The sequence below is a fragment of the Oncorhynchus kisutch genome, unplaced genomic scaffold (assembly GCF_002021735.2).
Source record: "Oncorhynchus kisutch isolate 150728-3 unplaced genomic scaffold, Okis_V2 scaffold859, whole genome shotgun sequence".
NCBI classification, from domain to species: Eukaryota; Metazoa; Chordata; class Actinopteri; order Salmoniformes; family Salmonidae; genus Oncorhynchus; species Oncorhynchus kisutch.
This window is the reverse complement of record NW_022262804.1, coordinates 4,959-23,789: the sequence shown is the minus strand read 5'-3', so window position 1 is coordinate 23,789 and position 18,831 is coordinate 4,959. Positions and strand designations below refer to the sequence as shown.

Sequence of the window (18,831 nt, the reverse complement as noted above, 5' to 3'; positions counted from 1 at the left end):
ACTGACTAAAGGGTCTGAATAATTATGTAAATGATAAATTTCAGATTTTTTATTTTTAATACATTTTTTGCTTTGTCATTATGGGGTATTGTGATGTCATTATGGGGTATTGCTTTGTCATTATGGGGTTTTGTGATGTCATTATGGGGTATTGTGATGTCATTATGGGGCATTGTGATGTCATTATGGGGTATTGTGATGTCATTATGGGGCATTGTGATGTCATTATGGGGCATTGTGATGTCATTATGGGGCATTGTGATGTCATTATGGGGCATTGTGATGTCATTATGGGGCATTGTGATGTCATTATGGGGTATTGTGATGTCATTATGGGGCATTGTGATGTCGTTATGGGGTATTGTGATGTCATTATGGGGCATTGTGATGTCGTTATGGGGTATTGTGATGTCATTATGGGGCATTGTGATGTCGTTATGGGGTATTGTGATGTCGTTATGGGGCATTGTGATGTCGTTATGGGGTATTGTGATGTCGTTATGGGGTATTGTGATGTCATTATGGGGCATTGTGATGTCGTTATGGGGTATTGTGATGTCATTATGGGGCATTGTGATGTCGTTATGGGGTATTGTGATGTCATTATGGGGCATTGTGATGTCGTTATGGGGTATTGTGATGTCATTATGGGGCATTGTGATGTCGTTATGGGGTATTGTGATGTCATTATGGGGCATTGTGATGTCGTTATGGGGTATTGTGATGTCATTATGGGGCATTGTGATGTCGTTATGGGGTATTGTGATGTCATTATGGGGTATTGTGATGTCGTTATGGGGTATTGTGATGTCATTATGGGGCATTGTGATGTCGTTATGGGGTATTGTGATGTCATTATGGGGTATTGTGATGTCATTATGGGGCATTGTGATGTCATTATGGGGTATTGTGATGTCATCATGGGGTATTGTGATGTCGTTATGGGGTATTGTGATGTCATCATGGGGTATTGTGATGTCGTTATGGGGTATTGTGATGTCATCATGGGGTATTGTGATGTCGTTATGGGGTATTGTGATGTCATCATGGGGTATTGTGATGTCGTTATGGGGTATTGTGATGTCATCATGGGGTATTGTGATGTCGTTATGGGGTATTGTGATGTCATCATGGGGTATTGTGATGTCGTTATGGGGTATTGTGATGTCATCATGGGGTATTGTGATGTCGTTATGGGGTATTGTGATGTCATCATGGGGTATTGTGATGTCGTTATGGGGTATTGTGATGTCATCATGGGGTATTGTGATGTCGTTATGGGGCATTGTGATGTCGTTATGGGGCATTGTGATGTCGTTATGGGGCATTGTGATGTCGTTATGGGGTATTGTGATGTCATCATGGGGCATTGTGATGTCATTATGGGGTATTGTGATGTCGTTATGGGGTATTGTGATGTCGTTATGGGGTATTGTGATGTCATCATGGGGTATTGTGATGTCGTTATGGGGTATTGTGATGTCGTTATGGGGTATTGTGATGTCATCATGGGGTATTGTGATGTCGTTATGGGGCATTGTGATGTCGTTATGGGGTATTGTGATGTCATCATGGGGTATTGTGATGTCGTTATGGGGTATTGTGATGTCATCATGGGGCATTGTGATGTCATTATGGGGTATTGTGATGTCATTATGGGGTATGGTGTGTAGATTGATGAGGGTAAAAACTATTTAATACATTTTAGAATAAGGCGTAAAAAAAAAATTAAAACCTTAAGGGGTCTGAATACTTTCCGAATGCATTGTATCTCCGCATCAGACCAGAAGGTAGGTGGGGGCAGGAGGTCCTGTATAAACATACATTCACTTCCTTGACAACTTCCTCCAGAATAGCTCCGCTCCCCCGCTAAGCACAAGAAGTATGAAAACCCTGATGTCTGCGGAGGCTGTTTCGCAATAAATGCTGTACTGTCACTTCAGATGGTGGATTGACCATGCAGAGCCTTTATGGGCTTTTATCAGAGACAGAAGAGGAAGCAAAACATCCCACTCCCCCTCATTTGGGGGGGGGGGGTTCCTATAGTGTCAATGAACCAAACAGACCAGACTCAGCAGCTTTGGTGTCTATTTACTTTATTTAACCAGGCAAGTCAGTTAAGAACAAATTCTTATTTTCAATGACAGCAGATTAACTGCTTGTTCAGGGGCAGAACAACAGATTTGTACCTTGTCAGCTCAGGGGTTTGAACTTGCAACCTTCCGGTTACTTCCGGTTACTTCCGGTTACTTCCGGTTACTTCCGGTTACTAGTCCAAAGCTCTAACCACTAGGCTACGCTGCCGCCCCTTCTATGGAAGAGCCACCTCATTAGCAGATTGGGTACTGATCATTTTAATTTATACACCATTATTTGGTTTTAAACACTTTTTTTTTTTTTTTTTTTACCTGTGCCCCACTAATTAGGGTCCCATGGAAACACTGACCAGAACATTGTTTCCTTACTATTTTAATAGCCCATGTTTAAACCTTGAACAAAGACAAATAAGCCTATACCACTTCTGTTTTTAAACAATTCGCTATAGGCAGTGTATGAAATAGCTACAGAAGGACTTCTTTCGTTGCTATTGACTTAATTTATGTGTCATTAGACACCTTTTTTTGAGGATGGCTCCTGTGGCTCATTTGATTGTTCTAAATAGTGTACTGTCCCTTTAAAAAAAAAGTCCTTCCCGGTCTCTCTTCACTGTTTTTACCGGCCACGTTTCCCCCCTCTAAACTATACTGTACTTACTTGTCTTTGGTGTCGGTCTTCAACCTATTTCTCTGCTCTTGTTTCCATTGTTACTCTGTCCGATCATGGCAGCTCATTCTATCGACGAGCCGTTCCCTTTCCACGGGTTGCTCCCTAAAAAAGAGACCGGCGCTGCGTCTTATCTCACTAGGTTCCCCGAGTACGATGGACGGGGTGTTGTCATTGCTATCCTCGACACTGGCGTGGACCCAGGGGCCCCGGGCATGCAGGTAAATTTACCCCGGTGCTTTTACAGACTACTAGGCCTCATTCAAAATTCACGACTAGCGAGTGATTTTTTTTAACCGGTGCTACCTTGTCACTCCAATCTAGTAAAACTAGTTAGAAACTACTGTTAATCTAATTGACATTTTAACGAGAAAACAGCTAACGCCTTTTTGTGTTGTTGTTGTAACATGACAGTCCCCTGGGTCTGTCGGTAAATTAGCTCAGTTTAGCGTAATGGCTAATTTAACAAGCTAAAATCATATAGCAAACCATCAGAACATAATGTCCTAGTTAGCTACACCATAAAATACCGACAGACCATTGATTTTGGCAGGACTAGTGCTAATACTTCCCCACCATAGCATAAGAAAAAAAATAGATGATTATTGTTGCTGACATGTTTCATTTGAAATGTTTCAGTGACTAGCTAGTGAGTTGCTGTGACTTAGTGGTGGAACTGGGGGACGCTGATGGAAACAGGATCAAACATCTGTTGAGAGCCGTCACTCAACTGTAGAGGCCCTGTCCTGTATGTCTGTCCTGTATGCCCTGTCTAGCTACTGTTTGTCTGTCTGCCCTGTCTAGCTACTGTCTATTTACTGTCTGTCTGTCTGCCCTGTCTAGCTACTGTTTGTCTGTCTGCCCTGTCTAGTTACTGTCTAGCTACTGTTTGTCTGTCTGCCCTGTCTAGTTACTGTCTAGCTACTGTTTGTCTGTCTGCCCTGTCTAGTTACTGTCTAGCTACTGTTTGTCTGTCTGCCCTGTCTAGTTACTGTTTGTCTGTCTGCCCTGTCTAGCTACTGTTTGTCTGTCTGCCCTGTCTAGCTACTGTTTGTCTGTCTGCCCTGTCTAGTTACTGTCTAGCTACTGTTTGTCTGTCTGCCCTGTCTAGCTACTGTCTAGCTACTGTTTGTCTGTCTGCCCTGTCTTCCCTGTCTGTGTGTGTGTGTCTGGGTCCACAATGCATGGTGAGACATGACAACATGTTGGATATCTGTCTGTCTGTGTCTGCGCTTCCTAGCCACACCACTCAGCCCTCTGCTAAAGACCAAAGGTTTCTCTCTGACTCAAACATCTCTATGAGTAGGTCGATACCAGTTGGTACAGACTGAGTAGGTCGATACCAGTTGGTACAGACTGAGTAGGTCGATACCAGTTGGTACAGACTGAGTAGGTCGATACCAGTTGGTACAGACTGAGTAGGTCGATACCAGTTGGTACAGACTGAGTAGGTCGATACCAGTTGGTAGAGACTTTCAGAATATCACACTATTATATTGATACATCACAGACGGTGACGTTTGTCTATAAATACAATTTTATTTGTCGCATACACATGGTTAGCAGATGTTAATGGTCACATGGTTAGCAGATGTTAATGGTCACATGGTTAGCAGATGTTAATGGTCACATACACATGGTTAGCAGATGTTAATGGTCACATGGTTAGCAGATGTTAATGGTCACATGGTTAGCAGATGTTAATGGTCACATACACATGGTTAGCAGATGTTAATGGTCACATACACATGGTTATCAGATGTTATTTATTTTTTATTTTATTTCACCTTTATTTAACCAGGTAGGCAAGTTGAGAACAAGTTCTCATTTACAATTGCGACCTGGCCAAGATAAAGCAAAGCAGTTCGACAGATAAAACGACACAGAGTTACACATGGAGTAAAAACAAACATACAGTCAATAATGCAGTATAAACAAGTCTATATACAATGTGAGCAAATGAGGTGAGAAGGGAGGTAAAGGCAAAAAAGGCCATGATGGCAAAGTAAATACAATATAGCAAGTAAAATACTGGAATGGTAGTTTTGCAATGGAAGAATGTGCAAAGTAGAAATAAAAAATAATGGGGTGCAAAGGAGCAAAATAAATAAATAAATTAAAATTAAATACAGTTGGGAAAGAGGTAGTTGTTTGGGCTAAATTATAGGTGGGCTATGTACAGGTGCAGTAATCTGTGAGCTGCTCTGACAGTTGGTGCTTAAAGCTCGTGAGGGAGATAAGTGTTTCCAGTTTCAGAGATTTTTGTAGTTCGTTCCAGTCATTGGCAGCAGAGAACTGGAAGGAGAGGCGGCCAAAGAAAGAATTGGTTTTGGGGGTGACTAGAGAGATATACCTGCTGGAGCGTGTGCTACAGGTGGGAGATGCTATGGTGACCAGCGAGCTGAGATAAGGGGGGACTTTACCTAGCAGGGTCTTGTAGATGACATGGAGCCAGTGGGTTTGGCGACGAGTATGAAGCGAGGGCCAGCCAACGAGAGCGTACAGGTCGCAATGGTGGGTAGTATATGGGGCTTTGGTGATAAAACGGATTGCACTGTGATAGACTGCATCCAATTTGTTGAGTAGGGTATTGGAGGCTATTTTGTAAATGACATCGCCAAAGTCGAGGATTGGTAGGATGGTCAGTTTTACAAGGGTATGTTTGGCAGCATGAGTGAAGGATGCTTTGTTGCGAAATAGGAAGCCAATTCTAGATTTAACTTTGGATTGGAGATGTTTGATATGGGTCTGGAAGGAGAGTTTACAGTCTAACCAGACACCTAAGTATTTGTAGTTGTCCACGTATTCTAAGTCAGAGCCGTCCAGAGTAGTGATGTTGGACAGGCGGGTAGGTGCAGGTAGCGATCGGTTGAAGAGCATGCATTTAGTTTTACTTGTATTTAAGAGCAATTGGAGGCCACGGAAGGAGAGTTGTATGGCATTGAAGCTTGCCTGGAGGGTTGTTAACACAGTGTCCAAAGAAGGGCCGGAAGTATACAGAATGGTGTCGTCTGCGTAGAGGTGGATCAGGGACTCACCAGCAGCAAGAGCGACCTCATTGATGTATACAGAGAAGAGAGTCGGTCCAAGAATTGAACCCTGTGGCACCCCCATAGAGACTGCCAGAGGTCCGGACAGCAGACCCTCCGATTTGACACACTGAACTCTATCAGAGAAGTAGTTGGTGAACCAGGCGAGGCAATCATTTGAGAAACCAAGGCTGTCGAGTCTGCCGATGAGGATATGGTGATTGACAGAGTCGAAAGCCTTGGCCAGATCAATGAATACGGCTGCACAGTAATGTTTCTTATCGATGGCGGTTAAGATATCGTTTAGGACCTTGAGCGTGGCTGAGGTGCACCCATGACCAGCTCTGAAACCGGATTGCATAGCAGAGAAGGTATGGTGAGATTCGAAATGGTCGGTAATCTGTTTGTTGACTTGGCTTTCGAAGACCTTAGAAAGGCACGGTAGGATAGATATAGGTCTGTAGCAGTTTGGGTCAAGAGTGTCCCCCCCTTTGAAGAGGGGGATGACCGCAGCTGCTTTCCAATCTTTGGGAATCTCAGATGACACGAAAGAGAGGTTGAACAGGCTAGTAATAGGGGTGGCAACAATTTCGGCAGATAATTTTAGAAAGAAAGGGTCCAGATTGTCTAGCCCGGCTGATTTGTAGGGGTCCAGATTTTGCAGCTCTTTCAGAACATCAGCTGAATGGATTTGGGAGAAGGAGAAATGGGGAAGGCTTGGGCGAGTTGCTGTTGGGGGTGCAGTGCTGTTGTCCGGGGTAGGAGTAGCCAGGTGGAAAGCATGGCCAGCCGTAGAAAAATGCTTATTGAAATTCTCAATTATGGTGGATTTATCAGTGGTGACAGTGTTTCCTATCTTCAGTGCAGTGGGCAGCTGGGAGGAGGTGTTCTTATTCTCCATGGACTTTACAGTGTCCCAGAACTTTTTTGAGTTATTGTTGCAGGAAGCAAATTTCTGCTTGAAAAAGCTAGCCTTGGCTTTTCTAACTGCCTGTGTATAATGATTTCTAGCTTCCCTGAACAGCTGCATATCACGGGGGCTGTTCGATGCTAATGCAGAACGCCATAGGATGTTTTTGTGTTGGTTAAGGGCAGTCAGGTCTGGGGAGAACCAAGGGCTATATCTGTTCCTGGTTCTAAATTTCTTAAATGGGGCATGTTTATTTAAGATGGTTAGGAAGGCATTTAAAAAAAAATAATGTATGTTAGTGTAGATAATGATGTACATAATAATGTAGATGTTAATGGTCACATGGTTAGCAGATGTTAATGGTCACATACACATGGTTAGCAGATGTTATTGGTCACATACACATGGTTAGCAGATGTTATTGGTCACATACACATGGTTAGCAGATGTTAATGGTCACATGGTTAGCAGATGTTAATGGTCACATGGTTAGCAGATGTTAATGGTCACATGGTTAGCAGATGTTAATGGTCACATGGTTAGCAGATGTTAATGGTCACATGGTTAGCAGATGTTAATGGTCACATACACACGGTTAGCAGATGTTATTGGTCACATACACATGGTTAGCAGATGTTAATGCGAGTGTAGCGAAGTGCTTGTGTTTCTAGTTCTGACAATGCAGTAATATCTAACAAGTAATCTCACAATTCCACCAACAACTACCTAATACACACACATCTAAAGGGGTGAATGTGTCCATATTAATACATGGATGAGTGATGGCTGAGCTGCATAGACAAGGTGCAGTAGATGGTATAGAGTACAGTATGTACATATATGAGTAATGTAAGGTATGTAAACATTATTAAAGTGGCATGTGATTGGGTCTCCATGTTGGCAGCAGCCTCTCTGAGGTAGTGATGGCTGTTTATCAGTCTGATGGTCTGGAGATAGAAGCCGTTGACCAGTCTGATGGGTCTGGAGATGGAAGCCGTTGACCAGTCTGATGTGTCTGGAGATGGAAGCCGTTGACCAGTCTGATGGTTCTGGAGATGGAAGCCGTTGACCTGTCTGATGGGTCTGGAGATAGAAGCCGTTGACCAGTCTGATGGTTCTGGAGATGGAAGCCGTTGACCAGTCTGATGGGTCTGGAGATGGAAGCCGTTGACCAGTCTGATGGGTCTGGAGATAGAAGCCGTTGACCAGTCTGATGGGTCTGGAGATGGAAGCCGTTGACCTGTCTGATGGGTCTGGAGATAGAAGCCGTTGACCAGTCTGATGGGTCTGGAGATAGAAGCCGTTGACCTGTCTGATGGTTCTGGAGATGGAAGCCGTTGACCTGTCTGATGGGTCTGGAGATAGAAGCCGTTGACCAGTCTGATGGTTCTGGAGATGGAAGCCGTTGACCAGTCTGATGGGTCTGGAGATGGAAGCCGTTGACCTGTCTGATGGGTCTGGAGATAGAAGCCGTTGACCAGTCTGATGGTCTGGAGATAGAAGCCGTTGACCAGTCTGATGTGTCTGGAGATAGAAGCCGTTGACCAGTCTGATGGGTCTGGAGATAGAAGCCATTGACCAGTCTGATGGGTCTGGAGATAGAAGCCGTTGACCAGTCTGGATTAGTTGCACTGTGTCACCAGTATGTCAAGGTGTACTCATTGTGGAAACATAATTTGTGTGTGTGTCGGGGTCAGAGAGGGTGTGTGTTTTTCGGTCAGATAGTGTGTGTGTGTATTTTACACTCTTCAACATCTGTGTCCTCTCTCCCTCAGACCACGACGGAGGGCAAGCCGAAGATCGTTGACATCATCGATACGACAGGCAGTGGAGATGTCACCATGGCGACGGTGGTGGAGCCTAAAGACGGAGAGGTGACCGGGCTGTCCGGGAGGACGCTCAAGGTACGCTACCCTCGCCACCCTGCCACTTCCTGGTCACACTGTCTCTGTACAGACTGTTAGCCTGTAGTTACATGTCTCTCTCTGTACAGACTGGTAGCCTGTAGTTACATGTCTCTCTCTGTACAGACTGGTAGCCTGTAGTTACATGTCTCTCTCTGTACAGACTGTTAGCCTGTAGTTACATGTCTCTCTCTGTACAGACTGTTAGCCTGTAGTTACATGTCTCTCTCTGTACAGACTGTTAGCCTGTAGTTACATGTCTCTCTGTACAGACTGTTAGCCTGTAGTTACATGTCTCTCTCTGTACAGACTGTTAGCCTGTAGTTACATGTCTCTCTCTGTACAGACTGTTAGCCTGTAGTTACATGTCTCTCTCTGTACAGACTGTTAGCCTGTAGTTACATGTCTCTCTCTGTAGACTGTTAGCCTGTAGTTACATGTCTCTCTCTGTACAGACTGTTAGCCTGTAGTTACATGTCTCTCTCTGTACAGACTGTTAGCCTGTAGTTACATGTCTCTCTCTGTACAGACTGTTAGCCTGTAGTTACATGTCTTGCTCTGTACAGACTGTTAGCCTGTAGTTACATGTCTCTCTCTGTACAGACTGTTAGCCTGTAGTTACATGTCTCTCTGTACAGACTGTTAGCCTGTAGTTACATGTCTCTCTCTGTACAGACTGTTAGCCTGTAGTTACATGTCTCTCTCTGTACAGACTGTTAGCCTGTAGTTACATGTCTCTCTCTGTACAGACTGTTAGCCTGTAGTTACATGTCTCTCTCTGTACAGACTGTTAGCCTGTAGTTACATGTCTCTCTCTGTACAGACTGTTAGCCTGTAGTTACATTAACACATGTCTCTCTGTACAGACTGTTAGCCTGTAGTTACATGTCTCTCTGTACAGACTGTTAGCCTGTAGTTACATGTCTCTCTGTACAGACTGTTAGCCTGTAGTTACATGTCTCTCTCTGTACAGACTGTTAGCCTGTAGTTACATGTCTCTCTCTGTACAGACTGTTAGCCTGTAGTTACATGTCTCTCTCTGTACAGACTGTTAGCCTGTAGTTACATGTCTCTCTCTGTACAGACTGTTAGCCTGTAGTTACATGTCTCTCTGTACAGACTGTTAGCCTGTAGTTACATTAACACATGTCTCTCTGTACAGACTGTTAGCCTGTAGTTACAGAAACACATGTCTCTCTGTACAGACTGTTAGCCTGTAGTTACATGTCTCTCTGTACAGACTGTTAGCCTGTAGTTACATGTCTCTCTCCGTACAGACTGTTAGCCTGTAGTTACATGTCTCTCTCTGTACAGACTGTTAGCCTGTAGTTTACATGTCTCTCTCTGTACAGACTGGTAGCCTGTAGTTACATGTCTCTCTGTACAGACGGTTAGCCTGTAGTTACATGTCTCTCTCTGTACAGACTGTTAGCCTGTAGTTACATGTCTCTCTCTGTACAGACTGTTAGCCTGTAGTTACATGTCTCTCTCTGTACAGACTGTTAGCCTGTAGTTACATGTCTCTCTCTGTACAGACTGTTAGCCTGTAGTTACATGTCTCTCTCTGTACAGACTGTTAGCCTGTAGTTACATGTCTCTCTCTGTACAGACTGTTAGCCTGTAGTTACATGTCTCTCTCTGTACAGACTGTTAGCCTGTAGTTACATTAACACATGTCTCTCTGTACAGACTGTTAGCCTGCTACATGTCTCTCTGTACAGACTGTTAGCCTGCTACATGTCTCTCTGTACAGACTGTTAGCCTGTAGTTACATGTCTCTCTCTGTACAGACTGTTAGCCTGTAGTTACATGTCTCTCTCTGTACAGACTGGTAGCCTGTAGTTACATGTCTCTCTCTGTACAGACTGGTAGCCTGTAGTTACATGTCTCTCTCTGTACAGACTGGTAGCCTGTAGTTACATGTCTCTCTCTGTACAGACTGGTAGCCTGTAGTTACATGTCTCTCTCTGTACAGACTGTTAGCCTGTAGTTACATTAACACATGTCTCTCTGTACAGACTGTTAGCCTGTAGTTACATGTCTCTCTGTACAGACTGTTAGCCTGTAGTTACATGTCTCTCTGTACAGACTGTTAGCCTGTAGTTTACATGTCTCTCTCTGTACAGACTGGTAGCCTGTAGTTACATGTCTCTCTGTACAGACTGTTAGCCTGTAGTTACATGTCTCTCTGTACAGACTGTTAGCCTGTAGTTACATGTCTCTCTCTGTACAGACTGTTAGCCTGTAGTTACATGTCTCTCTCTGTCCTCAGATCCCTCATGCCTGTAGTTATATAACCACATGTCTCTCTCTGTCCTCAGATCCCTCATGCCTGGGATAATCCATCAGGAAAGTATCACATTGGGATCAAACATGGATATGAGTTGTTCCCTAAAGCTCTCCGAGAGAGAATCCAGGTATGGAGTGGATTTGTGTGGCCAAGTAAACAAGGATTTGCATGTTGATTTACACGACCAAAAGTACGTGGACACCTGCTCGTCCAACGTCTCATTCCAAGATAATGACCATTAATATGGAGTTGGGCCCCCCCCCTTGCTGCTATAACAGCCTCCACTCTTCAGGGAAGTCATTAATATGGAGTTGGACCCCCCTTTGCTGCTATAACAGCCTCCACTCTTCTGGGAAGGTATTAATATGGAGTTGGTCCCCCCCCTTTGCTGCTATAACAGCCTCCTCTCTTCTGGGAAGTCATTAATATGGAGTTGGACCCCCCTTTTCTGCTATAACAGCCTCCACTCTTCTGGGAAGTCATTAATATGGAGTTGGTCCCCCCTTTGCTGCTATAACAGCCTCCACTCCTCTGGGAAGGCTTTCCACTAGATGTTGGAACATTGCTGCAGGGACTTGCTTCCATTCAGCCACAAGAGCATTAGTGAGGTCGGGTACTGATGTGGGCGATTAGTCCTGGCTCGCAGTCGGCGTTCCAATTCATCCCAAAGGTGTTTGATAGGGTTGAGGTCAGGGCTCATTGCAGTCCAGTCAAGTTCTTCCACACTGATTTCAACAAACCATTTCTGTATGGACCTCGCTTTGTGCACGAGGGCATTGTCATGCTGAAACAGGAAAGGGCCTTCCCCAAACTGTTGCCACACAGTTGGAAGCACAGAATCATCTAGAATGTCATTGTTATACTGTAGCGTTAAGATTTCCCTTCACTGGAACTAAGGGGCCAAAACATTATTTCTCCTCCACCAAACTTTACAGTTGGCACTATGCATTCAGCCTCGTAGCCTTCTCCTGTCATCCACCAAACCCAGATTCGTTCGTCGGACTGCCAGTTGGTGAAGTGTGATTCATCACTGCAGACGATGGCGTTTCCACTGTTCCAGAGTCCAATGGCGGTGAGCTTTACACCACTCCAGCGACGCTTGGCATTACACATGGTGATCTTATGCTTGTGTGCGGCTGCTCGGCCATGGAAACCCATTTCATGAAGCTCCCGGCGAACAGTTCTTGTGCTGAAGTTGCTTCCAGAGGCAGTTTGGAACTCGGTAGTGAGTGTTGCAACCGAGGACAGATTATCTTCAGCACTCGGCAGTCCTGTTCTGTGAGCTTGTGTGGCCTACCACTTCATGGCTGAGCCGTTGTTGCTCCTAGATGTTTCCACTTCACAATAACAGCACTTACAGTTGACCGGGGGGGGCAGCTCTAGCAGGGCAGAAATATGACAAACTGACTTGTTGGAAAGGTGGCATCCTATGACGGTGCCACGTTGAAAGTCACTGAGCTCTTCAGTAAGGTCATTCTACCGCCAATGTTTGTCTATGGAGATTGCATGGCTGTGTGCTCAATTCCATACACCTGTCAGCAACAGAAATTGCCGAATCCACTAATTTGAAGGGGTGTCCACATACTTTTGTGTATAAATAGTTTATGCTTATATTGACCAACAAACACGTTGACAGAAGGATGTCTGTGTTGATGTGTTGACGGAGTGTGTCTGTGTTGATGTGTTGAGAGGGATGTTTGTGTTGATGTGTTGACAGAAGGATGTCTGTTGACAGAAGGATGTCTGTGTTGATGTGTTGACAGAGGGATGTCTGTGTTGATGTGTTGACAGAGGGATGTCTGTGTAGATGTGTTGACAGAGGGATGTCTGTGTTGATGTGTTGACAGAGGGATGTCTGTGTTGATGTGTTGACAGAGGGATGTCTGTGTTGATGTGTTGACAGAGGGATGTCTGTGTTGATGTGTTGACAGAGGGATGTCTGTTGACAGAAGGATGTCTGTGTTGATGTGTTGACAGAGGGATGTCTGTGTTGATGTGTTGACAGAGGGATGTCTGTGTTGATGTGTTGACAAGGGATATCTGTGTTGATGTGTTGACAGAAGGATGTCTGTGTTGATGTGTTGACAGAGGGATGTCTGTGTTGACAGAAGGATGTCTGTGTTGATGTGTTGACAGAGGGATGTCTGTGTTGATGTGTTGACAAGGGATGTCTGTGTTGATGTGTTGACAGAAGGTTGTCTGTGTTGATGTGTTGACAAGGGATGTCTGTGTTGACAAGGGATGGCTGTGTTGATGTGTTGACAAGGGATGTCTGTGTTGATGTGTTGACAGAAGGATGTCTGTGTTGATGTGTTGACAGAAGGATGTCTGTGTTGATGTGTTGACAGAAGGATGTCTGTGTTGACAGAAGGATGTCTGTGTTGACAGACGGATGTCTGTGTTGATGTGTTGACAGAGAGATGTCTGTGTTGATGTGTTGACAGAGAGATGTCTGTGTTGATGTGTTGACAGAGAGATGTCTGTGTTGATGTGTTGACAGAGAGATGTCTGTGTTGATGTGTTGACAGAGAGATGTCTGTGTTGATGTGTTGACAGAGAGATGTCTGTGTTGATGTGTTGACAGAGAGATGTCTGTGTTGATGTGTTGACAGAGAGATGTCTGTGTTGATGTGTTGACAGAGAGATGTCTGTGTTGATGTGTTGACCAACAGAAAGAGCGAAAGGAGAAAATGTGGGATCCAGCACACAGAGCAGCTCTGGCCGAAGCCAGTCGTCAGGCAGAACAGTTTGACCTTGCTCACCCCTCCCCCTCACAGGTAACACTTTGACCTCTCCCCTCCCCCCTCACAGGTAACACTTTGACCTCTCCCCTCCCCCTCACAGGTAACACTTTGACCTCTCCCCTCTCCCTCACAGGTAACACTTTGACCTCTCCCCCCCCCCCCCCCCCCCCCCACAGGTAACACTTTGACCTCTCCCCTCTCCCTCACAGGTAACACTTTGACCTCTCCCCTCTCCCTCACAGGTAACACTTTGAACTCTCCCCTCCCCCTCACAGGTAACACTTTGAACTCTCCCCTCCCCCTCACAGGTAACACTTTGACCTCTCCCCTAACAGGTCAGTTAGTCTCTCATGGGTAAATGTGGTGTGGACGTAAACAGCATTAGAGTTATAGATGTTTAAACAACATTGGGATTGTTCAAATTTAGAAACAATCCCTTACCGAATTTATTTTTGTTAATTATATATTTTTTGGGGTTCAAAATGTAAATTGTCACTAACAGGTCTTCATCATCATCATCATCATCATACAGGGAAAAGCTGAAATATCTTCAATAAGTTTTCAACCTTGTTGTTATGTCCTGAGGAAACTGACGAGGGAGTTCACCATGAGGTCAATGTTGACTTTAAAACAGCTACAGAGTTTAACGGCTGAAAGGAGACAACTGAGGATGGATCAACAACGGTGGAGTGACTCCACAATACTGACCGACAGTAAATGACGGAGGGAAGAGAAGGAAACCTGTACCGGAATGACGGAGGGAAGAGAAGGAAACCTGTACCGGAATGACGGAGGGAAGAGAAGGAAACCTGTACCGGAATGACGGAGGGAAGAGAAGGAAACCTGTTCCGGATTGACGGAGGGAAGAGAAGGAAACCTGTACCGGATTGACGCAGGGAAGAGAAGGAAACCTGTACCGGATTGACGGAGGGAAGAGAAGGAAACCTGTACCGGATTGACGGAGGGAAGAGAAGGAAACCTGTACCGGATTGACGGAGGGAAGAGAAGGAAACCTGTACCGGATTGACGGAGGGAAGAGAAGGAAACCTGTACCGGATTGACGGAGGGAAGAGAAGGAAACCTGTACCGGATTGACGGAGGGAAGAGAAGGAAACCTGTACCGGATTGACGGAGGGAAGAGAAGGAAACCTGTACCGGATTGACGGAGGGAAGAGAAGGAAACCTGTACCGGATTGACGGAGGGAAGAGAAGGAACCTGTACCGGATTGACGGAGGGAAGAGAAGGAAACCTGTACCGGATTGACGGAGGGAAGAGAAGGAAACCTGTACCGGATTGACGGAGGGAAGAGAAGGAAACCTGTACCGGATTGACGGAGGGAAGAGAAGGAAACCTGTACCGGATTGACGCAGGGAAGAGAAGGAAACCTGTACCGGATTGACGGAGGGAAGAGAAGGAAACCTGTACCGGATTGACGGAGGGAAGAGAAGGAAACCTGTACCGGATTGACGGAGGGAAGAGAAGGAAACCTGTTCCGGATTGACGGAGGGAAGAGAAGGAAACCTGTACCGGATTGACGGAGGGAAGAGAAGGAAACCTGTTCCGGATTGACGGAGGGAAGAGAAGGAAACCTGTTCCGGATTGACGGAGGGAAGAGAAGGAAACCTGTTCCGGATTGACGGAGGGAAGAGAAGGAAACCTGTACCGGATTGAAAGCATTGCCAAAACATGCTTCCTGTTTGCAGTAAACAGGGTTCGAACAAGGTGCTGAAAGTATCTTCAATTTGGCTTCAGATTCAGACCTTGAAAATCTGACCTGTTGGTACTTTATAATGAGTGAAGAACCGATAATAATCTGATATATTCACGAAAAATATTACAAAATGTATTGGTCTTAATTTGGGAGGCAGACGACAGAGTTTAGTTTCCTCACGTGTTTCCTGCTCTGATCGCCAGGCGAGCTCCACCCACACTGTCACTCAGCCAGGCTCCACCCACACTGTCACTCAGCCAGGCTCCACCCACACTGTCACTCAGCCAGGCTCCACCCACGCTGTCACTTGGCCAGGCTCCACCCACGCTGTCACTCGGCCAGGCTCCACCCACGCTGTCACTCAGCCAGGCTCCACCCACACTGTCGCTCAGCCAGGCTCCACCCACGCTGTCGCTCAGCCAGGCTCCACCCACGCTGTCGCTCAGCCAGGCTCCACCATGCTGTCACTCAGCCAGGCTCCACCCACACTGTCGCTCAGCCAGGCTCTACCCACACTGTCACTCAACCATGCCCCACCCACGCTGTCACTCAGCCAGGCCCCACCCACGCTGTCACTCAGCCAGGCTCCACTCACGCTACCTATTCAGTAGGTAGACTGAACTGCCCCGTCTGGTAGGTAGACTGAACTGCCCCGTCTGGTAGGTAGACTGAACTGCCCCGTCTGGTAGGTAGACTGAACTGCCCCGTCTGGTAGGTAGACTGAACTGCTCCGTCTGGTAGGTAGACTGAACTGCTCCGTCTGGTAGGTAGACTGAACTGCTCCGTCTGGTAGGTAGACTGAACTGCTCCGTCTGGTAGGTAGACTGAACTGCTCCGTCTGGTAGGTAGACTGAACTGCCCTGTCTGGTAGGTAGACTGAACTGCTCTGTCTGGTAGGTAGACTGAACTGCCCTGTCTGGTAGGTAGACTGAACTGCCCTGTCTGGTAGGTAGACTGAACTGCCCTGTCTGGTAGGTAGACTGAACTGCCCTGTCTGGTAGGTAGACTGAACTGCTCCGTCTGGTAGGTAGACTGAACTGCCCGTCTGGTAGGTAGACTGAACTGCCCCGTCTGGTAGGTAGACTGAACTGCCCCGTCTGGTAGGTAGACTGAACTGCCCCGTCTGGTAGGTAGACTGAACTGCCCCGTCTGGTAGGTAGACTGAACTGCCCCGTCTGGTAGGTAGACTGAACTGCTCTGTCTGGTAGGTAGCCAGGACCGTGGTAGACTGAACTTCTCTGGGTACTTGGGACATTGGGTCCTACCCTGGACTGTGTCTGAAATGTGAATTCTCGTTACGATTTAAAACAGCAGTTTTAAACATTTGTCACATCCCCAGCGGGCCATTTATCAATGAAATGTGTGTAAATGAGTTTTCACATTTAGTTTCCTCACGCCTGTCCGTTGTTTTCTCAGGCTGAGAAGCTGCAGAAGGAGGAGCTGCTGTGTCAGTCCGAGATCCTGGCGTCTCTGGAGAAGAAGTACAACGACCCGGGTCCGGTCTATGACTGTCTGCTGTGGAACGACGGAGACACCTGGAGGTAGGAGGGACACCGTCTCCTGGGTCAAACCCCTTTTCAGGCCCTCCTTCCTGCCTTCCTCAGTTCGTCTACTGGGTCAAATCCCTTTTCAGTCTCTCCTTCCTGCCTTCCTCAGTTCGTCGTGATGAGAGGATTGTCCCCCCCGGTGTCTTATCCATCTGTGTTCATCCCACCAGGGCTGAAGTGGACATTTTAGAGAGTGGAGATCTGTCTTGTGTCCTAAACCCTACTCCTTAACCCCTACTCCCCTCTAACCTCTACCCCCCCCACCCATGAACCTCTAACCCGTAACCTCTAACCTCTACCCCCTAACTGATACCCAGTAACCTCTACTACCCCTAAACTGATACCCCGTACCTCTAACCCTACCCAGTAACCTCTACCCCTAAAACTGATACCCCGTACCTCTAACCCCTACCCAGTAACCTCTACCCCCTAAACTGATACCCGTAACCTCTACCCATACACTGATACCCAGTAACCTCTACCACCCTAAACTGATACCCCGTAACCTCTAACCCCTGAAACTGATACCCCGTAACCTCTACCCCTAAACTGATACCCCGTAACCTCTAACCCCTAAACTGATACCCCGTAACCTCTAACCCCTACCCCCGTAACCTCTAACCCCTAAACTGATACCCCGTAACCTCTAACCCCTAACTGATAAACCCCGTACCTCTAACCCCTACCCCGTAACCTCTAACCCTACCCCTACCCCGTAACCTCTAACCCCTAAACGATACCCCGTAAAACCTCTAACCCCTAAACTGATACCCGTAACCTCTAACCCCTAAACTGATACCCCGTAACCTCTACCCCTAAACTGCGACCTCCCATAACCTCTAACCCCTACCACAACCCCCCTAAAACTGATATCCCCGTTAACCTCTACCGCCTCTACCCCCCTAAACTGATACCCCCGTAACCTCTAACCCCTACCCCCTAAAACTGCTACCCCATAACCTCTAATCTCTACCCCCTAAACTGATACCCCATAACCTCTAATCTCTACCCCCTAACGGATACCCGCATAACCTCTAATCTCTACCCCCTAAACTGATACCCCGTATACTCTACCCCCTACCCACCCCCTAAACTGGATACCCTGTAACATCTAACCCCTAAACTGCTACCTTGTGACCTCTAACCCCTAAGGGTACTGACCTCTAACCTCTACAGAGCCTGTGGTAGACACCTCAGAGACTGGAGACCTGTCCAGCTGCACGGTCCTGACCTCTAACCTCTAACCTCTACAGGGCTGTGGTAGACACCTCAGAGACTGGAGACCTGTCCAGCTGCACGGTCCTGACCTCCTACAAGAGAAGCAGGAGTTTGGCTACTCTGGGAAACGCTGAGATGCTCAACTACTTCCGTTAACATCTACGACGAAGGAAACCACTCTCTGCATCGTCACCATCGGAGGTCAGAGTTCACGTAGATCCCCTGTATTGTAGGAATCTGTCCTGCGTCTTGACGTCTACAGCTGTGATGGTCTTGTCTCTGTTCAGGGGCTCATGGGACACACGTGGCGAGCATAGCAGCAGGCCACTTCCCATATGAGCCGGAGCGGAACGGCATTGAGTGCCCCCGGCGCCCAGATCCTGGCGTTGAAGATCGGAGACACGCGCCTCAGCACCATGGAGACGGGCACCGGACTCATCCGCGCGGTAGGCTTGAAGCAGCCGTTAATCAACACACAACAGACCAGGGCCTCCCGGGTTACAACTCCATTCATCAATTCATTCATTCCCCTCTGTTCTTGTTTTGGTTCATTCACCTCCTCCTCCTCTCTCTCTCTGTCTCTCTCTGTCTCTCTCTGCTCTGTCTCTCTCTGTCTCTCTCTCTGTCTCTCTGTCTCTGTCTCTGTCTCTCTCTCTGTCTCTGTCTCTCTCTCTCTCTCTCTCTCTCTCTCTCTCTCTCTCTCTCTCTCTCTCT

The 18,831-nt window shown here is 46.7% G+C and overlaps 1 pseudogene; it reads left to right on the top strand.

Annotated features, from left to right (window-relative positions):
- Window positions 1-2,529: 2,529 nt before the first annotated feature.
- LOC116362657 (tripeptidyl-peptidase 2-like) overlaps window positions 2,530-18,831 on the top strand; it is a 19,636-nt pseudogene continuing 3,334 nt past the window's right edge.